The sequence below is a fragment of the Mesoplodon bidens genome, assembly GCF_964165515.1.
Source record: "Mesoplodon bidens genome assembly, chromosome: 2".
In the NCBI taxonomy this organism is placed as follows: domain Eukaryota; kingdom Metazoa; phylum Chordata; class Mammalia; order Artiodactyla; family Ziphiidae; genus Mesoplodon; species Mesoplodon bidens.
The window spans coordinates 57,574,035-57,586,614 of record NC_138177.1 but is presented as its reverse complement, the minus strand read 5'-3'; the positions used below and the strand labels follow the sequence as shown (position 1 = coordinate 57,586,614).

Sequence of the window (12,580 nt, the reverse complement as noted above, 5' to 3'; positions counted from 1 at the left end):
CACGTAAAAAAAAACATTTAGTCTGGTGGGTGGTCAGTGTTATCAGTAATTTAAGACTTGAGTACCCACTTAGGATTCACAAAGTTGCCCTCTCTTTACAAAAGGCATTTTCTGGTGCTGCTTTACTGCCATTAGCTACAATTGAAGTAGACTTATCCTGAGATTTTGAAAAACAGAAAAAGAAATAGTAGGATTCATAAGGCTTTGCCTCCACTGAGAATAGGTAGAAAAAGTGCTATTTTGAAAGTTATCAATGGCCTCTTAATTGCCAGATTTCTGCGCTGTTTCAACCTGCTCTTTATGTCTTTATTTTTAAGTTCTCTTCTAAGTTCTTTTTTAAAAATTTTACTGCTTAGTGTTTTATTCACTAAAATAGCATTTTTAATTGAAGTATAGTTGATGTGTAATATTATATAAGTTACAGGTGTAAAATATAGTGACTCACAATTCTTAAAGGTTATACTCCATTTATAGTTATAAAATATTGGCTATATTTTCTGTGCTATGCAGTATATCCTTATAGCTCATTTTATAATAATAGTTTGTACCTCCTAGTCTCCTATCCCTATATTGTTCTTTTTTTAATTAAATACTTGTGTTCAAAAGTATTATTAATAAGTAATACATAAAGAGATATCTCTTTATCTAGTTTCTCACTAATCCCCTTAAATTACCTCATGACCAGCCTAGAACAAGTGCTGTTTATTTCTAGTTTGTGCCTCATGATATCACGACTATATGTCTTTATTTGTTCTTTTCACTCACCCTGCTACACGTTGAAACCTTGCTCACAGCATACACTGCCTCTTCCATGAACCCTTCCCCATACCCACCTTCCTTCTCATTTCAGATGTGTTTCTCCCTTGTCTAAACGCCTGTGGCACTTTCTATTTTGGTCTATCCTTTAGTTTGAACATGATTTGCTGTTGTAAAATAACCCTAGGGAGCAGAGTCTTTGACTAACAACTTTTTATTACCTGAAACTCATAATACAGTGCCTAGCTATGTATATGCAAAGTAGATGTTCAGCAATTTGATTTTAGTGAAGAAATTAGCTATTATTTTCCAGGGGTGTATATCCACCTACTCAAATATCCAAGTTAGGCTCTAAATAGTGTGTGCAGGTACATTTTAGTTTAAAATCCCTATATAATAATATAGTGAAAGTACATTCAAACAGTTATATTCAACAAAAGTTATTGTGAGCTTACATGCCCTTAAGTGGATATTGGCTCATCCGTATCAAAAAGCATAGTAAGCATTACAAAAGAAAAGTTTAAAGAAGACATTGTACCAGCTTTCAGTATGCTTTCATTCTACTGAAAACAAGTAAGCAGGGGAAGGTGTCTTGCATAAATAAGTACTAGTCTTAAAGCGCTCTGCTAGGTACTTTCATCTATGGTGTATAATTTCATCCTTCTACTATATGCTAATTTTACACTGAGACTCAGAGATCTTACCTAAATGGCAGAGATTCTTTCCACATTCACATGCTGTTCTTTGAAGTGTTAACGAGTGAAGGAAAACTATAAAAACATAATCAGAGTAGTTTAAAATGGTTTTGTGGTCAGGCTTTCCAGTGCTTTTTAAACTTTTGGGTCTTAACATCCCCTTTAATAATTCACTAAAGGCTATGCGTCCACTCCCCAAGTACATACACAACACACACACATAGAATTTTGCCTGTAATTGCAGGTGTTCGCGGACCTAATAAAGCCCTCCTTTGCAAATGCTTTAAGGACATCTACGCTGGGCTCAGTTTTTCTTTTTGCTTGTTCTATGCTTAATATTTATTTTTGTACCTATTAAAATTAAACAAATTGTTATCTGTTATAGATTGAGATATAAACCTAAGCAGCTTCATACTTTACAACTTTTCTTTTTGCATTTTTGTATTCTGTCCTTCTCTCTCACACAAACACACAAATTTATATAAATGAGATCAAATAATACTTTTCTGTGAAGAGAATGCTTAGAATTTATTCTTAACGATTTTTCTATATATCACACCTCAGTGTTAGCTGTAGTCATCATGTTGTACATTATGTCCATAGTATGTATTTATCTTACAATTGGAAGCTTGTACCTTTGACCATCTTCCTCCAATTTCCCCTCCCCTGACCCTCTGTCTCCTGTAACCACAGGTCTGATCTCCTTTTCTATGACTGTTTTCTTTTTTTTTAGGTTCCACATATAAGTGAGATCATATAGTGTTTGCCTTTCTTTCTCTGACTTATTTAACTTAGCATAAAGCCTTCAAGGTCCATTTCTGTTGTCTCAAATGGTAGCATTTCTTTGTTTTCTTACAGATGAATAATATTTCAGTGTGTGTGTGTGTGTGTATACATATAATACGTATATATCTATAAATATATAAAACAACCTCTTTACCCATTTGTCCATCAATGGGCACTTAGATTGTTTCCATGTCTTGGCTATTATAAATAATGCTGCTATGAACATGGGGGTGCAGATATCTTTTTGAGTTAGTGTTTTCATTTTCTTTGGATATATTCCCAGAAGTGGAGTTGCTAGATATATGTAGTTCTAGTCTTAATTTTTGAGGATCCTCCATACTGTTTTCCATACTGGCTTTACCAATCTACAATCCCACCAACAGCACAAGGCTTCCCTTTTCTCCACATCCTCACGAGCATCTTGACATTTTTGAGGATGACTGTTCTAACAGGTGTGAGGTAATATCTCAATGTGGTTTTAATGTGCATTTCCCTAATGACTAGTGGTATTGAGCATCTTTTCATGTACCTGTTGGCTTTTCGTGTGTCTTCTTTGGAAGAATGTCTATTTGGGTCCTTTGCTCATTTTTTTAATTGGGTAATTCTTTTTTGCTATTGATTTGTATGAATTTTTAATTTATTTTGGATATTAACCCTTATCAGATATATGGTTTACAAATATGTTTTTCGCATTCTATAGGTTGTCTTTTCAATCACTTTGTTGATTTCTTTTTGTTTTTGTTTGCTGTGCAGAAGCTTTTTAGTTTGATGTAGTTCTATTTGTTTATTTTTTATTTTGTCGTTTGTGTTTTCAGTGTCATATCCAAAAAGTCATTACCAAACCCATGTAATGAGCTTTATTCCTATGTTTTCTTCTGGCAGTTGCATAGTTTCAGGTCTTACATTTGAGTCTTTAATCCAATTCAAGTTAGTTTTGTGAGTGGTATAAGATATTGGTCCAATTTCATTCTTTTACATGTGAATATCCAATTATCCCAGGGTTCCCTTGTATGTAACTTCTCTCTTTTCTCTTGCTGGTCTTAAAATTCTTTCTTTGTTTTTGACTTTTGATGATTTAATTGCAATGTGTCTCAGAGTAGCCCTATTTGAGTTCAACCTATTTGGGCTTGTTTGGACTTCATGGATATGGATGTCCATTTCTCATCCTAGGTTTGGGAAAGTTTCATCCATTATTGCTTTAAATATACTTTTTTTCCCTTTCTCTCTCTCTTTTCTTCTTCTGGAATTCCCATACATGAACATTGTTTACTTTATTGTGTCCCATAATTTCCATAGGCTTTCTTCACTCTTTTTATTCTTTTCCTTTTTGTTCCTTTCACTGGGTAATTTCTAAAGTCCTGTCCTCCAGTTTGCTGATTCTTTCTTCTGCATGGTCGAATCTACCTTTGAAACTTTCTATTGAATTCTTCAGTTCAGTTATTGTATTTTTAAAATCTAGTGTTCCTGTTTCTTTGATGTTGCTATTTCCTTGTCAAACTCCTTGTCTTGTTCATGCATTGTTTTCCTAATTTCACTTAGCTGTCTGTGCTTTCTTGTAGTTCACTAAACTTCCTTAGGAGGATTATTCTGAATTCTTTGACAGTTCATAGATATTCTTTTTTTTTTTTTTGCGGTGCGTGGGCCTCTCACTGTTGTGTCCTCTCCCGTTGCGAAGCACAGGCTCCGGACGTGCAGGCTCAGCAGCCATGGCTCATGGGCCCAGCCCGCTCTGCGGCATGTGGGATCCTCCCGGACCGGGGCACGAACCCGCATCCCCTGCATCGGCAAGCAGACTCTCAACCCCTGCGCCACCAGGGAAGCCCAGATCTTCATTTTTTTAAGGTCAGTTATTGGAGTTTTATTACTTTCCTTTGGTGGTGTCCTATTTGCCTAATTTTTGTGATCCTTGATTCCTTACATTGGTATCTGCATATCTGAATAATTGGGCTCTTCCTCCAGACTTAACTGGGTATTATATTCAGTAGTAGTAGTACATGGGGCTATGAATTAGTTTCCTGGCAGAGAATCAGAGCTTGTATAGGACCTGGCTCTGGACAGGACCCAGAGCCTGTATAGTTCATTGTTTGGGAACCCAAATCAGGCCAGAGTGTGCACTTAATTCCCTGGTCAGGTGAGGGCACTGGTTTTGCCCTGCAGAAGGGGGAGGCCACAGGCTGTGCTGTCTGTTCAAGTGCCACTGTATCTAGGGCTGTTTAATGGGCTGTACAGCTTCCCATGTTCTCTGGTTAGGTTCCCCCGTTGGACGTGCTGAAGGCTGTATTCAGTGATGAGTAGGGCTATGAATTAGATTTCCTGCCTGGGTGCAGCAGGAGAAGCAGCTCTAAAGCCAGTAAAGCTCTTTGTTGTCTTAACTCAAGCTGATCCACACTCCACGTTCTGTGGCTGAACAAGGCCACTGGCTTTGCTTTGCAGACTATCAGCTCTGTCTACCCTTCTCTAGGCTTGATCACTGCTGGGCCGCACAGTTTCTAGGAGTTGTCACCAATCCTTCTAGTCAGATGGGCCAGGAAGACACTCTCCCAGCAGATGGGATGGGGCTAGTCCCAGTTCCTTTGCCTGGGTGGGATGAGGAGGGACCACTCCAGGCGACTCTTAATTTCTCAAACAGACTCCCCAGTTGGGAGGAGCTGGGAGCTCCTCTCAGCCTTGGATATGAATTAATCTCCCTGCCTGTGCATGGTACAGGATCCCTCCACACCTGATACTGGCTCTGCTTTGTACCAGAGCCAGTGATGAGCTCTGGCTGCCTGCCTCTTGGCTGGAGCACGACTAGGCCAAATAGCTTCCAGGATTTATTGCCAGCCCTTTTGGTCAGATGGCCAGAAAACACTCTCCACAGTGGGTGGGCTGTGACTCTGCTCTTTCCCTGGGTATGGGCAAACCAGGTTCAAGGGCCAGATGCGTATCAGGTGGATCTGTACCCTGCTGAGTTCCCCGGTTGTAGTGTCCCACCAACCTGGCTCTGTAGATAAGCAAAGGTGCCAGTTGTGATCACTACTTGGGCACTGCAGGTATGAATTCCATCGGTCACAATCCATGTGCTGGCTGTTGCATGCCCCTTCCCCCTTCATCACAGTCCAACTTTTAGTGGTCAAACCCTGCAGATTCCCCTGCAATCCCAGTGGAGCAGATTAGAGCAGTGGCTCCCAAAAAGCAACCCCAATGCTAGTGGTGGTGCTTGCTGTCCCCCAGTTCTCTTCCCCTACTGGAGGAACCAGAGGTTCAGGGGACACCTCACCCATGGTGCTCCACTGGCTTGGGGGAGGGGCAGTGTGGTCAAGCTCCTTTTCTCACCCTTCTAATGCAGTCTGTCTTGGTCTCTGTGGTGCACGGGGGTGCTTCAGCCTCACCTCCATGTTCTAGGATTCTCTCAAATAGTGTCCTGTTTCCAAATAATTGTTAGTTGTTCCTCCTGTGGGGGACGTGGAGCCAGGAATGACCTTGGTGATGTCACCCCACTCTGGGCTTACTTTGACAATATGTGTGTCCTTTATAGCCCAGACATTTCTGGTACTTGAAATGAGGTTCTCCTTTTATTGTTCTCCCTGCTTTAGGACCTAAAGTGGGAGCTCTTCATTAGCACTGGCACAAAGGCTGCTGAGATGACTAGGAAGCAAGTGCCAAGGAGGATAGTGAATCAAAGAACCTTGATTCATGGAAAAGGAATCCCAGAAGGAGCTCTAAACGTTACACATTCCAAAGGATTTATTCAGGGTTTTCCAATCAAAATCATTTTTACAAAAAAGAAACAGTTCTCAGACTTCGAGTAGTATACTGCCAAGTATGTGGAAGAACATTGCCAGCAGTTGAGTGGTGTGGTCTGCTTTGAAATATATTCAGTTTGCTTAGGATGGACATATGTCTACTTCAAAGTTACTATTTCTTTCTAGTAATGCTGTCTACAGTACTATATTTGCTTTTGGCAAGTTAAGAAAACAATGACATCCCTCCCAGGTTCTAAAACAATTACCAGCATAAAAATACATTAAACTTTTTAGCTGATACTTAAGGAAACGAGTACTAGCTAGCATTCCTACTGATGCTAGTATTCAAAGAGAGGCGTGACAAAACCATTAATCTAGAAAACACCAGGTTGGAAAGATGGAGAGAAAGAACTCAAGAGGACTACTTAAGCTGTTGCTTTCTTTACACGTCCCCAAATATGATAATAACCATATAAGCTCCTAAAATAAGTGCAATTTTATGCAAACTTCATAGTATGCCTAGTATGAGGTAAATTTTTACTTTATTTTAGAGTATATTTTTATTTTTTATTTTGGTAAAATGTCCCATAATGTAAAATTTACCATTTTAACCATTTTTAAGTGTATCATTTATTGGTATTAAGTACATTCACAATGTTGATCAACCATTACCATTATCCATTTTAAGACCTTTCTTGTTATCCCAAACAGAAACTGTACTCACTAAACAATAACCCCTTATTTCTCCCCTCCCCTTAGCCTCTGGTTAACTCTATTCTATTTTCTGGGTTTATAATTTGCCTATTCTAACTACCTCATATAAGTGGAATCATATAATAGTTGACCTTTTGTGTCTGGCTTCTTTCACTTAACATAATGTTTTCAAAGTTTATCCATGTTATAGCATGTAGCAGCATTTCATTCCTTTTTAAAGCCATACAATGTATAGTGATTTTTAGTTGCAAAACACTTTTAGTACATTGTGTTTCTATTATATTAATGATATCTAGCATATATCACTACCATATTACCTTTAGTAGATGCCCAGTAATGTGTACTATGAGTGAGCCATAATTTCATTCAGTCAAAACCCATTGATAAACATTTATTAAGTTCCAGACAGTTTTATGATTTCAAGAAATGTGGTAATGGACATAGAGGTTCATGTCTTTATGTCCTGGAGCTTTTACTTTTGATGGAAGAATTCTTGGAGTGGCATGGAATGGTATTGTTGGGTCAGAGATTATGCAGAAACATTTATCATTTGAATACATACATTGACTATAAAAACCATCAACTTCTTCAACAGATAATATTCCTGTATTTTATGTAACCATTTATGACTATCTTAAAAATGAATGCAAGTAATGTAAGGGAATCCACTTAATGTGATTTGAGCAAGGAAACATTCTCACTTTTTTCATTTCTAGTTCATGGAAGAAAATTCCTATACACAAGTATTGAAATATTTCAAGTCTCTGGATCACACATTTCATCATTTCAAAAATATTACAGAGTACATCACGGATGTCAGTCAAGTCTTGTAACAGCAGTGTAGAAAACTAGTAACATTTATAGCTAGTTTGTTTTTAAGCTTCAGCAATGGATCAATTCTATCCAGCCTAATCTGTAATTTTAATGAGATTAATTTTTAAAATAAAAAAGATTAATTTTTAATTTAAAAGTATTTTTAGTTCATATTTATGTACCTGCATTATGGTAAATCTTTTATTTTGTTGTTTTTTTTCTTAGTTTCTCTTCAGAGTATCTTTTAAAATTTATTTTTAAACAGAATAATTAAAGCCCAAAGATGAGAATGTCTCATTTAAGATAAACCAAAGAACGTTGGAATAGCTGAAGTACAAACACAATTGGCACAACTTTTCACCACCCTCCTTAGAAGAAGACTGTTTTGATTTGCATGGTCCAAGAAAGGAGAAACAGATAACTTGCTGGGGATTGCATCCTGCTTTACTTAAGTTAGACATTAACAGGCTAAAAGGGCAAGGATGAAGCAACATGTTTATAACATATTTTTGAAAAGCTACTTAAAGGTGAAGGCTGGCAAGAACACAGACAGACACACCCTAGACATTACACTACAATATTTTAAGGTATGCCTTTTCTTTGGTTGATAGGGATGGAGGGACCTATTAATAAACATTTCTCCTATTTACTTTTGTCTTTATTGCTGTCTAATCAAACCCTCATTAAAAAACAGACATAAAACAAATAAGCATTCTGACTTTTGCCTGAATAAGCAACAACAAGCTCACATCTTAAACAATGGACTGCAGTGGCTATGAGACTGAGGATCCTTGGTCATTGCAACAGTAGCAACAACACAACCTGCTTTGTTCCTTCTGTTGTATACTGCAGAATCTGAGTAAATAGAGAGAAGTCAGTGATACCTTTAGTGCCATTTCTTACACTCCTCTCCATGATCTTTCACACTCAGGTTCTCTGGTCATCTCAATGTAGTGAAAAACCACCAGGATGTTAATACCCTCTATCCATTCACAAAACTTAATGCTTCTGAGACTTGCAGAAATAATGTTGAATCTGAATTGGTGGTACCCAATAGAGTCACTAAGAATAATCCGTCAGACTCACCAAATCCAAATTCAGATTTAAAGGCCATCAAATTTTAAAGATAATGAAGATTTTAAGATTTCCATATTTATTATATATGGTCATATGTAAAAATTTAGAAAAGTAAAATTACATGTATAGGTTTTTAATTATAAGCTATATTCACTGGAGAATTAATGCATTTTTAAAAGGATTCATTCTGAAAAGATTACATTAGCACTTTTTTTAAACGACTACCCTCAAAAATAAATTGTGACAAATCACTGTTCACCCAAGTTTATGTCTCATCTCAAGGAAGTGAGTTGTTCTTGGGGAAATTGCTTTCATCTAATTTGTGCTTTCCTGCAGTGGATCAAGCTGAAATGAAATGGGGCTGACATTCTTAACTATTATTACGTGCCCACATTTACTGGAATTACCTAATGATCAGTACCGAAGAGTTTTATAATAAATAACTATGTATGTACTGAGAGTCTCCACTGATAAAAGTTAGTTGAGACATGGCTGGTGATCCCATAGAAGAGATATCTAGCTTATATTTCTTACATCATCTCCATAGTAGAAAGCAATCCAGGATTGCAAAGCAAGGCATGAGACAGTAGCATTTGGTGTATTTTATAAATGTTTAGATTTCTAGGGAGCTTATTGGTATTACATATTGTGGTAAGCACTCAAATGTAAACTGTTACTTTAAAATAGTAAAATATCAAGACCATAAAAATTCCTGCAACTTAAATGGTCAGTTTGGTATTTGGCTTTATGATAGGCATCTGCAAGATATTTATTAAACAACCAAATGAACCAATACCATTTAATTTTGAAAACTGCCTTCCTAATACAAAAGAATTGGTATTCTACACAAGTTCCTTGTGATTATTTTTGTAGGTGTGGTGGGAATGAATTATGGATGGCACTACCCTTTCTCCTGTTTCTTGTCTGAGGTTTTGGTAGGGTGGAAATTAGAGATGATGGACCTTAAAGTTTGAGCAGTTCAAGACACTCAACCAGTAAGTCAGAAAGAGAAAGACAAATACCGTATGCTAACACATATACATGGAATCTAAGAAAAAAAAAATAGGTCATGAAGAACCTAGGGGTAAGATGGGAATAAAGACACAGACCTACTAGAGAATGGACTTGAGGATATGGGGAGGGGGAAGGGTAAGCTGTGACAAAGTGAGAGAGTGGCATGGACATATATACACTACCAAACGTAAAATAGATAGCTAGTGGGAAGCAGCCACATAGCACAGGGAGATCAGCTCCGTGCTTTGTGACCACCTAGAGGGGTAGGAAAAGGAGGGTGGGAGGGAGGGAGACGCAAGAGGGAAGAGATATGGGAACATATGTATATGTATAACTGATTGACTTTGTTATAAAGCAGAAACTAACACACCATTGTAAAGCAATTGTATTCCAATAAAGATGAAAAAACAAAAAGCAGTGAGTAGAATTCAAATAAGTAATAGTAGATATAAAAATAATAAAAAAGAAATTTTGGCAAAAAAAAAAAAAGACACTCAACCAAGCACAATCCATTTACCCAGGACAAGAAAACATATGACATTACTCTTCTTTTTTCAACCACCATGGATTTGAACTTTTAGAAAATTGAAAATGCAAGATACAGATTTTATTTATTTTCTTAAGTAATTTATTTATTTCTGACAGCGTTGGTTCTTTGTTGCCGTGCCTGGGCTTTGTCTAGTTGCTGGGAGTGGGGACTACTCTTCGTTGTGGCGCACGGGCCTCTCATTGCGGTGGCTTCTCTTGTTGCACAGCACGGGCTCTAGGGCATGCCAGCTTCAGTAGTTGCAGCGCATGGGCTCAGTAGTTGTGGCTCGCGGGCTCTAGAGCGCAGGCTCAGTTGTTGTGGCCCATGGGCTTAGTTGCTTTGCGGCATGTGGGATCTTCCCAGACCAGGGTTCGAACCTGTGTCTCCTGCATTGGCAGGTGGATTCTTAACTGCAACACCACCAGGGAAGCCCAAGATACACATTTTAATAAGAAAATATGAGTCAACAGTTCTCTTATCTCTGTGTCTTTTTCTATCTCATTGATTGTGAAGAATACAATCATAGAGAAAGCAAAATCTACATCAGTTGAAAATTTTTTCCACCTGCATGCATGTTATAGTGGATGTGTAACATCTTCACAGGGTTTGTGAAATCACTATTTCACCACAGAAATTAAATATGACACTAAAGTGATCTGACACTAATTAGTCCATTGAATAAGGGGAGGAGGATCGGCATCTTGGTCATCGTTTAGAAGAAAAAAAAATCATTAACCTGTTAGGCAAAATACTTGTCTTTAAATTATCCCTTAATAAATATAATAGAAAATGAAATAAAATGGCAGTACAGTGTTATGAAAGGAAAGCAATTGGGTGATCTCAAAGTGAGTGAGTATAAAAATATTTTTTGTTTAGTTTGTTAATAATTTTATTCTTAGAGCTCTCAGGCAGCTAGCTTTTGGTCATTTTTAAGATAAATCAAAAAGTTCTAAACATTATTTTTAAGGTATGCAGATCACTAGGCCCTCCTCCCCTCCTTTCTCTCTTTCTTTTAATTTTTTAATTTATTTTGGGGAGTTTTGGCTACCATTTATGTTCTAATCATGTTTTTCAGGAAGTGAATTTGAACTTTGAACCTCACCTAGTTTGAATCCTACCTCTATTGTTTTCTATCTCTATGACTTAGGGTAAGTTACTTAGCCACTGTGAATTGTTTCTGGATATTTAAAACAGGAAAATCACAGGGTTGTTGCGAAGATTAAAGAAGATAACATAAAAGGGAACTTACTGCAGTGTTTGAGACATAGTAAGGGTTAGTAAATATTTCCAGTTTTTATCTTTCTAATTCTCGTGAGCAGTTTACAATGAGATCTCATTACCACAGATTTTCCCTAAAATTATGAACCTTTTCCTACCCCTCTCCATTTTAAAGCAAACCTTGAAATAACTGAACCTCATAGGAAGATGTCTCAATGCAGGGAATCCCAGTAGCAGGAGAGGTTGAAGCTACCACAATGCAAAGTTGTCAGGCTCTGATCTGGCAGTAGCTGTGGGAATTAGTCTTAGCTTCTATTTTTAACTCTGCAAGGAGTTGATTGGATGACCTGGGAAAACTCAGTTGGCATCTTATTTTCTTTCTGAATTTCTTTCTGCATCTTATTTTCTTTCTGAATTGTACCATTTGTCTAATCACTCTTTTCACTGACTCATTATCAGAAATGATATCAAGGTTGTTGAATAAGGGTGTTGATTTCAGAAGTAATGTTATAGAAAATGGGAATTGTTCCCTTTCTTAAAAGCAATAGTTGACAATTTTATTTTATTTTTTTCTGATACAGTATTGAAGTTCCTGGGAGAGGGCAACTTTAATTTATAAAGAGTTGTTAACATTCACTTCCTCTAACAAAAGCCTTTAAAGGTAATACTACTAATTATCTGCCTTGTACCCCAGTCTTTTTTTTAAATATGTAACTGTTGAAATTTTTTAATGTTAATCAATATCATTAAGTTGTCCAAAAAGGAAAATTAATCTGTTACTCCATTGTACATCATATACAAAGGAATCTTCTTGGTATATGATATCTTTCTATTTGACTGAATCTCAATGAATTGAGAGAGTACATGTAAGAATTTTAATATTCAGAGTCTTATTCATAAAAGTGCACTACTGAGTAGATTCAATCACTAGCAACACCTTTAAACTGAAATCAAAAGTAGAGCCTCAATTAATGTGAAAACTTTAGTAGCAGAAACACCTGCCTATAAAAACTGCACTGTTAGTACACAGGCGAGCTTTAGTATGATAACAATTTTGTTGAGCTTGAAAAGCACATAATTTTACATTTTTTTCTTATTTAACTTTTTATCATTATGTGGACCATTTAGGTCTAAGGAAACAAGTACAAAAACTGCCTAAAGCCTTCCATTTAATATGTAAGCCATAGTTGTCCGCAAGAGAGAATTTTGTGGTGATCAACAACTCTAGCCAAATCGGCAATAATTTATTATAG

At 37.0% G+C, this 12,580-nt stretch overlaps 2 long non-coding RNA genes across 3 annotated transcripts in view; one reads left to right on the top strand and one right to left on the bottom strand.

Annotated features, from left to right (window-relative positions):
* Window positions 1-12,580, bottom strand: part of LOC308612071 — a 440,886-nt gene that overhangs the window by 108,957 nt on the left and 319,349 nt on the right. The gene's annotated exons all lie outside the window — the stretch shown is intronic.
* Window positions 1-12,580, top strand: part of LOC308612068 — a 31,187-nt gene that overhangs the window by 11,357 nt on the left and 7,250 nt on the right. The window contains exons 2-3 of one of the 2 annotated variants that reach the window (XR_014015065.1): window positions 3,918-4,079; window positions 5,813-6,485. This is a non-coding gene — a long non-coding RNA (uncharacterized lncRNA). Of the gene's footprint in view, window positions 1-3,917; window positions 4,080-5,812; window positions 6,486-12,580 lie in introns of those variants that run through there. The other variant, XR_014015064.1, reaches the window with a different exon arrangement.